Consider the following 10,569-nt stretch of genomic DNA (forward strand, 5'->3'; position numbering starts at 1 on the left):
ATAGTTGATTTTCCATTTTTGCACATTTCTCATCTCTAAGTCAATCCAGCTGCAACCTTAAACCATTTAGAAAATAAAATTCTGTGTATACTCATCATGTAGACTTTGTCATTGTCTTCCAAACAATACAATATGTAATACAATTTGTATTACATTCAAAGGTTAACAGTTATTATTAACAGTCTAAGGATGAAATAATTGTTCTTGGTGATTTATATAGAATGCCTACAAATATTATTACATTTTATATAGAAGACACGAATATTAGCATTGTGGAGTAGCTTTCAGAAATCATAAAACTAATCCACACCTGATACAAAGGTATGATAATGTCCTCACAGAAACTTGAAAAGTAAATGTGGAATATGATCATCTCAATAGAATAATTGAATATCTTGGGAATACTTTCACAGGTGCTCCATGTCTCATACTCTGAAATATCTTAGTGAAAACAAAAATAAGGTGACATGTGATAGTCACTGTGCCAGTTTTGTAAACTCCTCATAAATTACTGCTGGATTTTCAACCTCTAGTTGTGCCAGGAACCAGGTAGTGACTTGCTCCATTCTCTTCTAAGATCTCACAAGATAGAAAAAACATAAGGCACTGTTGTCACCTGTAGATGTAACTAGAAATATCCATTAACTTCATTACTTATGAAAAACTCAATAATCTCATTATCTGAAAGTACAAATGCTGCTCAGTAAAGTGATTGCCAAGTATATACAAGCTCCGATTGAACTACATGGGGTAGATGACTGCAATCCCAGCACTTGAGATGACCACAGATGGGTAGAGAGCTTAAGGTAATCATGGACTGAATTGCATCTTAGACCTACATGTATGTACTTCATAAGAAACAGTCTCAGAGCAACCTTGCAATGTCTAGGCCTTATAAGTAGTCGGACCAAGGAGGTATAATTCTTTCTCTCTAATGATGATTTACTTTGATCATGATCGTTTAGGGGAGTGGGAAAGTACGTATTCATATGACAAGTGGGTTCAGGATTAAGAAAGGGCAACACGTAAGAGTTCATCCTAGAGTCTGCCCCACATACTTACTTCACTGGAAAGAAATGTAAATATCTGATAAATACTATTACATTTTAAAGAGAAATTAGGCAATATGTTAACTTTGAGCCTGATAGTCTCATGATACACAGATGTGTGCTCATGGGACATGTAGAAAATACTCTTTGAATTACTGAATTTGTTTTCTTCTTTACTAATTATTTAATATTTTTATTTTCTATATTCTTATTTACATTCCAAATTATGTCCCCTTTCCCAGATCCCCCCTCCACATAAGTCACATAAACCTTTTTCTCACCACCCATTCTCCAATCATATCCCTACTTTTTCTCTGCCCTTATATTCCCCTCCAATGCTAGATAAATCCTTTCCGGGATCAGGACCCTCTCTGTGCTTCATCATGGGAGTCATTTGTTAGGCAATTTGTGCCTTCAGTATTTAGAGCTTCTGTGCTAATTAATATCCACTTATCAGAGATTGCATATGAGGATTAATATGATGAAACTGATGGCATAATGTACAAATATAAATATATTATTACTCAGCATTCTCCTTATCTCCTTTAGATGTCTTATCACCTCTTTCTTGTAACATCATTTAAACTTTTATAATTAGTTCTTTAAATTTTCTTTCATTTAAAAATATTTAATTTATTGTTATGATATATATACACTCCCATTTATGCTCAAATATCTTAAGAAGTTTCAGTGTAGTTTTTAATGCCCAGGACAACACCGATTTAAATTCATGCTGCCACTGTAATTATAAAAATGCTGTCATCCAGCAAACTGTGATTTCCACAACTCAGTACACTCCTACAAATTATTCTCATTTCAAAATACATAAAAAATTTAGGGCAGCTCTTATTGTCTATTATGAATTCAGTAGTTACTGTACTATAAATATAGCAATTTGGAAATGATATCAAAAGTTCAGATGTGCATTAACAATGATTAATACAAAAAGGAAATCTTCACAGGAAAGTTTAAAATCTAATGCTCTCTACAATCTTGCCCGTCTTAATGAGTTGAGGTTTGCCAGGCTGTTAACAATAGAATATAATTGTTAACATGATAACACAAAATAAATTAGGGAGAAGATCTTACATTTTGTTTGTTTGCTTGTTTGTTAGTTTTCTTGGAGACAGTGTTTCTGTGTATTGTCCTGGTTGTCCTGGAACTCAATCTGTATACCAGGCTTGCCTCGAACTCAGAAATATCCTGCCTGTGCTTCCTAGAGTGCTTAGATTACAGGCATGTGCCACCATTGCCTGGCTTAAGATATTAATTTTAATTCATGATGTTGGAAGATCATAGGAAGTCTTGTGAATATATTTCAAGCAAATTAACAAATAAAAATGTTAAAGTCATAATTATATCTAGATATGTGAGTATGTGTGATAAAGAAATTTGAAATAGAAACCCAGAGAATAAGCTTTACATTTCAAAATCTCAAAGAGAAATTTCTGAGATTATCTTCTTTCAATTGATGACTAGTGTTTAAAAATTATTTTGACAGATTTATATATATAAATATCCACTGAGTGATGGACAGTTTGTTATAAGTCACTGTGTACTGGTCAAAATGTGGTGGTCCCTGTTTTGTGGTCATTTTCTGTGGTATAATGTGGTCTGAAAATTGAAGTTTGTTGTCAATGTGACATATTCACTGAAATATTGTCACATTCCGATTTCCACTATGTGATTATGGCTGAGAACTCATCTTTCGAATGATTGTCACTGTTTAGAATTTGTAATATAGCAATGGTTATAATGGGAACAATGTATATCACTGGCAGATGGTCAGTGACAATTGACCACTGAGTGTTGACTACCATTTAATAGACAGTGCATAATAATCAATTATTGATAGTCACATTGTGACAACTGAGGGTTGAAAGACTGTTTTATTTGTATTGAGTGATTCAACACGGGATTTTATATGTTTATAGAGGACACATTGAGATAAGTAATGACTCCTAATTATTGGCTACTGTTGTGATGTCCGAAATATTTTGGTAAATTTGTAATGATCTGAATTAGGAGGTTATGCACATTAAGAGATCTTCTATGTTGGTTTGCAACAATTAGATCACTGCTGTGTTGTTGTCTCTTTATAAAATCTAATTTGTGATTACTCAAATTTGGTGACATTTATATAGAGCTCATTCTGTGCTCTATAAAATGTATATCCCAGAACAGTTCTCCCAGCTGTAATAAAAGAGAGGCCATCTGACAGAGGCTATCACTTGGTGACCATATAATGAAGGATGTACATAAGTTGTCAAGACAAAATAATCCCTCATAGAGGATCCATCTTATGGCTGGCATCAGAGAATTATTGAATCCTGCTATGTATTACCCTGTGATCATTTCCGTGGGAGCATCATACAGTGACTATATTTCAATGGCTATCACAGTAAATAGAGCCAATATATAAGACAATCACACAATGTGCCATTACATAGTAGCCATTAACAATTCACTATTACACTGAGGTCATCACACATAGACAGTAAGGCAACTTTTGGATTGTATCCTCCCTTATCAATTATGTCCTTGTTCACCATATTTCCCTTTTGTTCTGTCCTGTAGTGTGAGAAACTGTCTCAGCAGGGCAATTAGGATTTTAATTTTCCAGTGATAAATAAGAGTGAAGGGAGAGAGGGGCACACAATGCAACAATTTTCACAATGGAATTTTTTTTTAAAGAAGGGGACAAAGAATTTGTCTCTGGGAAAGAGAGTTGGACCATGTTTCATATACAATCAAATAGTATATAAGTGCCACTGTATAATGCCTCTGTGCAACTAATTTAGAAATTCCTTTCCCCTTCAGTTATTCTGAGCTGGTCATAAAATCAGTTAATATTTCAGATTTTGTCATTTTCAGTTCTTCATGAGTGTTCTGATTGCTGAAAATCATTGAAATACATTATCAGGACACTTCCACTTATCCTAATTTTGTGAGCTTCTATTTTTTAATCGTTGACTTTAGAGCTAATTCACATGTGTTCCCATAGTGGTTTTGCATACCACATCCTTGCTTAGAATAGACATGTGCAGATTTCTGAAAATTAAAAAAATGAGACAATAGTAACATAGGAGTACATAGGTCACTTTTAATTTTTTATACATAACTCCCTTTGTAACTTAAATTATATGGAGTTTTCTATGTACTCAGGTGTGCATACAATACTATCAGCAAGTAGGTTATGATGAAGTTATTCTTTCTACCCTGTGAATCATAGCAAAGAAATTATGCACGTAGAATTTAGAGCAAGATCCTTTATCCATCAAGATATCTTGTCAGACAATGACCTCAGCTGGATATTATCAATAGGCATATATATTGATAGGCACACAAACACATACACATCTATAGGCACAATTTCATAAGCCACATATATAAGCCACATATACATATACATCTATATATCTTTGTTTTTCTCTGTTGTGTCTGTGTGTGTGCTGATTTTTGTAAGCATGTTTGTGTTTGGAGTGGTGTTTGCACAAGTGTAATTCATTCATAATGTCTAAATAATTTTTCCTCAATATCTAAAGTCTGGCTTCACAAAAAACACATTAAAAAATAGAGTTCATAGGGGTCAATGCTGATTTTGTATGTTGCAGGAGTTAAAAGCCTAAATAGTAAATTGTGTTTTTTCTTAAAGTATTCACCTTGTTATGTATCTTCTTAATGTTTTTCACTGTATGTCCTAGTGTTGTAATTACACCAGTGCATTGTATATGGCAGGAAATGACTTTACCACTGAGTCACAATCAAAGCTAGGGACACAATTTGTTTGCCAGTGTTACAGGGAAGTATTGATGAGATTAATCACCTGAAACTTTTGCCACCAAAAAATAGAGAATGATGTACAGAGTACTTTCAAGACTGGAAAATTTCAGTTATCAGGAAGACAATTGGAGAAACACTCAGATCACATTCTGTACTATCATTTTAGAATGCCAAGATATGATACTCTTCCAACCCTGTACATATGTCAGTAGAGGAATTCAGTTGAGGCTATCCATCTGGAAGCATGTACATATCAGATACTATGTTGAAGAGTCACATGTAAGTTATATCCAGAGCCATACTCATTCCAGTCCAATGATGGTAAAGGAGACAAACACAACCCAATAATACCTTGGGTTTGTGACCTAAAACATATATCATGTAATTTGTAATGTAAACATAGTTTTCCATTTCTGTGTCAGAGTTATTTTCTTAAACATAAGGTGACATGTGACCATAGAGTAATCAAAACCTCTATGATTAGATCTAGTCCCTACAAGACACTTCCCACATTTAATGTCACATGATCCATGCCAGTACACATGAGTCACAGGATGATGACTCAAGTAAAAGGTTTCAATAGATAATCCTATCTATCAAAAATTATAGGTATATGAATGATGTTATTAACATATCATCTTCATTGGTCCACAGATTGAAATTAATCTCCAGGTTATACTTCTCTATAATATGGATGTGTACCCAATCTTAACATTGGACAATACTTGTGAAAAGGAAAAGAATTGAAGAATCACCATGAATGGTAATGTAAATTATTTTCCGCTACAAGCAAAAGTGTGCAGATGATCAGAGAGTTAGTACAAAGATCAAATGAACCTTCTTGCTATATTGCGGTTCTTTGGGTATGCATCTGGCTTGTCTACTTCTGTTTGTCTATATGCAGTAAAATGACATTCCTCTAAAGGTCAGGACCAGACCCTTCCTCTTATTTCTCCACTTAAGTATCATCACTTTCTTCCTCAGCTAATCTGCTGAATCAGGAGTGGTCTGTGGATATGTGTTTTGGGACCTAGTACAATTTTAATCTAGTTTCTAATGTCTTTATTAGTAGTACTGTCTGTGTCTGTGTTAATTCACAAAGACCAGTTGATTTACAGTATGGAGTAAACAAAGAATCTATCATATTTTATGGGTGCTAATGTTTTAAAAAGTCCTGACTTTCCAGTTTAAAAGGCATTTTCAACTCTCCCTCATATATTTCAAACTTATCCAGAAAGGCATTCCAGAAGATGTACTTTCCTCTGTCTTCTCCACCCATTAGAGCTATACTGAAAGTTCTTCTCAACAAGTCTTATATTATTACAGATTTTATGTCCTTGAAATTTATGGCAGTTCTAAAACACTTTTTTTTTTCCACAAAGAATGCCACTGAAGATTATCGGGTGGATGTTATTCTGTTTCCCTTTGCTCTCTCAGTGGGATGGGGGAGGAAGTCTTTTCTATTATATTATCAGTAGCATATACTTCAGGTATTGGCCCAGAGCAAACAACGTTTCTTTTTTTCTATTTTTTATAATCCTGGGTAACTGTTCTTGAAGAAGCAGATATTGCACATTTTCTAGGAACGTGGCTCTGTTGAAGGAAAGCTTTAAAAATTGCCAAGACATTCCAAAGCTCATTCATTGTGACCACATACACCATATGTGGTGCTTATTAAAACAGGGATCTGACAATTCAACAATCTATGAACATTAAAATTTTGCAAAAGAATAAATTTCTGTTCCTAACATGGAACACTCACTGCCAGATTACGGGAGTATGTACATACAAGAAAATGTATATCACAAAGCAAAATGGAGATTAGTATACAAAAAGATTGAGAGAAGAAAGAGAGGTAGAGAGAAAGAAAGAGGGGGGAGAGACAGAAACAGTGAGAGACAGAGAGACTGAGAAATAGACAAAGCGGGTGAGAGAAAGGGAGAGAGACAGCGAGACAGAGAGACATTAAAAGAGAGACAGAGAGAATGAAACAGTATGCTTAGAATGGGAGAGGTAACATATGAATGGAGGAATATTGTCAAGGATTGTAAGGCACAATGCAGGATTGGTGTACAGATTAAAGGTTATGCATTATAGTTCTGATTTCAATACATGAATTTCAGTAACCTCATTCCAGTGTCATAATCGCTCATGTATTTTAAAATACAAAATTAAATTAATTTAGTAAATAATTACTAAAGTGAAATATAAAATAAACAAGGCAGACCGAAGAATTTCCAGAAATACCTTCATGAAAAGTCGGGTTGGGAAATTTACGGAAAACACATTTGATAACTGCACAGTTTCTAGAGGAATGTCAAATATTTATATGCCTTGAACACAGAACTATTCCTTTAATGAAAGTACATTAGTCTATATGGCTTTAAAAATATGAATCTTTTGAGTGATCTTGATCGGTGCTTCAAAATTTGAAGGTGGTAGAATTTGACAGCTTTGGCTATTGCTATATTGTCTCTTGACGTGATTCAGATGTATCTTCAACAGCATCACTCTGAACTGAGTCCATGGATTTGGTTAATAAAAATGGGCTGTGGTTGCTCTTGTCTGGTTATTGGAAGCCATCACCACATCTACAATGTACCACTGCTTTAAGAATGGCAAATGGAAATGAAGAACCACCATGTTGGAGAAGGGAGCTTATTTCACCTAAGCTTGGGGACATGGGATAGTGAGTGGCCACAGCATTAACGGAGGCATGATCTTCATTGCTGAGTCAGTGAGTTTGAGCTTTTCCACTTTGGATCCCAGATGTTGACATAAGCTCATTGGTATGTTCCCTAAAGTATCTACACCTCCGGTTCTTAAACCATATCCGGATCTGGCATTCTGTCACACAAATGCTTTCTGCCAGTTCCTTACGTTGTTCAATGGAAGGATACTTGGAAATTTTCAAGAAGAATTTCTCCTGCATTTTCTTATGTTCTGTCCTATACCTGGTCTGCCCTTTCCAAGGTCTTACAGAAGTCTTTCGGGGAACACGTGCTCTCGAACAGACTTCAGGACCCACAAGTTGAACGAATGGAGAGGTTAAAACCTGAAAGCTTTGATTAGCTTTCGATCCTGGAGACAATTGTAGGCCATCGAGTAATGGAACCATTTGTGATATTTGGTGATATTGAGGCATTTGTGGATTTGGGGGCATTTGAAGACATTTAGGCAATACAAGGTTAATGGGCATTTGGGGACAAAGAGACAATACTAGAGCTGGAGGCATTTGGAGTTCAGAGGGTAGAAGAGGAATAGAAATCCCTTGTTTTGATAGGATTGTTGTGGGAGCTTTCTTCATTGGACAAGCGGGAAAACCAGTAGACTCCTGCATGGTGTCCTACAGTTTCTTGATATTTCTTGTGTTCCTCTTCCTCTCTTCTTGTAGAGACGTCTGCCTTGAAAACATTGATAAGGTTGAACGCTGTTAAGACTCGGTGATGCATAAGAACAGTTGACATTGTTATAACACTTGTGACATCACAGGAGATGGGAAGAGTTCTCCAAGAAACAGTAGAATGTTCAGATAGGGGAATACTTACCTCACATAGAGTGTCTTTACTTTCTTGCTAATGCTAGCCCTGTACTGTTTTGTTCTGAAGTGCTATTTTTTTCAGGATGCAATCGATACACAGTTATAGAAATCCTCTTACACTCAAAGCTAGAGCTTTGGCAACAGAGTTTTTTCAATTTTCATACAATGAGCATGTAATGTGTTTATTTTCTCCCCTACCACATTATTCCATTGAATATCTCCTTTATTTGCATTTCAAAATTTACAGATATTCAAGAATAACCACAGTAGTTATCTATAGGGAGCTGCTTGCCCGTTAACTGTCGTTAACTGTTAACAAGTCCTTATTTGGGTGGAGCCTGTTGAGTCTTGCGCCTTCCACGTGGATACAATCTATCAGCAATGCCCACATGGCTAAGCCTGATTGGCTGGCTATTAGTATTTAAGGGCTGGGCTGATTCTCTCGGGGTCAGAAGAGGGAGAAGAGGGAAAAGAAGTACAAGGGCCCTGAGTAAACTGCTTGAAGATGATCTTCCTGTATTGCGTCATTCCTTGCCGGCGAGGGTTGACGCGACAACTGGTGCCGAAACCCGGGACAAGAAACTCTCCTCGTTCGTGGGGTTTGAAGATCAGAACTTCTCGCAGTCAAGGTAGCACGCTGGTAAGTTCCCGGTTAAATGGGACAATAAAGTTCCCGGTTAAATGGGACAATAAAGTTCTTGGTTAAATGGGACAATAAAGTTCCTGGTTAAATGGGACAATAAAGTTCTCGGTGAGAGACATTAAAGTTCCCAGGCAAGGTGGGACAAAAGGGACCGTTAAAAACAGACAGCCTGTTCCTTTCTGTAAACAAAGAGGGAGGGAAAAGTTTGCAGAAGCCAGACTGAAAGTGAAAGTAAAGTCCGTGGAGGTTTAAGTTCACAGATTAGCAACCTAGTGAAAAGTAAAGAGTTACAATTTATGGTCCCTGCTCTGATAGCAGTGTCCTACATTTTTTTCTGCTTTCTTTTTCTAAAAGGACTTAGAACCTTAATTTTGAAAATGAGGACTTCACAGTCTCATCCAATTTTTCTGGCTCTTCAGGAGCTGCTTTTATCAAAGAATTTAAAGATCAAGAAATCGACCTTAGAGAGATTTCTTAATGAATGTAATACCGTGGCACCCTGTTTCGCTGATTATGGCAGCCTAACGGTCGACTGCTGGGATAGGTTAGGGAAGGACCTGGACTTAGCCTGGATCAGGACACACTCAAAGGAGGAGTAAAACCTATTTGGAAGCTTGTTAGGGGCTGTTTAGAAGATAAAAAATGCTGTAAGGCCATAGAGGATGGACAAACTGCTTTAGAAATCTTACAAGAGGAAAGATCAGAAAAGGCAGAGAGTGTTAAGGAAAAAGGGGCAAAGTCTCTCTACCCTGCCTCAGAAGGGTTAGGAGATTTCAGTTCGGAAGATCCTGATCTTGAGGAGGAGGAGATACATGCTCTGGTTGAACAGTTGGAGGGAGCAAGCCTAAAACAGAGGAAGAAACTTAGAGATAAGTCAGGGGTGGCAGCGCCATCAATGAGTGTGGCCGTCCCCACCCTGCCAGCACCTTCAACTCCTACACCTCATCTAGAGACTACCCAGAGTACAGGGAATTCCTTTTGTCCACAAGTTTGGTCACAGGTTCGCACCGAGATCTCTTTAGCTTATCCAGTGTTTCAGAATCCACAAGGGCAAAGGAGTCATGAGCCTTTAGACTTTAAAGTTATTAAATCTCTGGTCGAATCAGTTCGAAATTATGGAACATCCGCTGCCTTCACGGTGGCTCAAGTTGAGGCTCTCACTAGGCACTGTATGACTCCTGGGGATTGGAGTTCGTTGGTTCGTGCCTGCCTAAGCCCAGGACAATACCTTGATTGGAAATCATTCCTTATAGAATTTGCAACTGAGCAGGAGGCAGTTAACATTGTGGCAGGCAACCCACAATGGGATAGGGATATGCTCCTGGGTCAAGGAAGGTACGCCAACCAACAGACTGGTTATCTGGTGCAAGTATACAATCAAGTCAACGATATTTCTATAAAAGCTTGGAAGTCCCTCCCCAATAAAGGGGAGGTAACAGGAAATCTTACCAAGGTTATTCAAGGGCCTAAGGAGCCTTTCTCTGAATTTGTTGCTCGACTCCTCGAGACTGCCACCAGAATTTTTGGCAATGTGGATTTGGCAGGGCCCCTAA

Source organism: Apodemus sylvaticus, assembly GCF_947179515.1.
Source record: "Apodemus sylvaticus chromosome Y unlocalized genomic scaffold, mApoSyl1.1 SUPER_Y_unloc_5, whole genome shotgun sequence".
NCBI lineage: Eukaryota > Metazoa > Chordata > Mammalia > Rodentia > Muridae > Apodemus > Apodemus sylvaticus.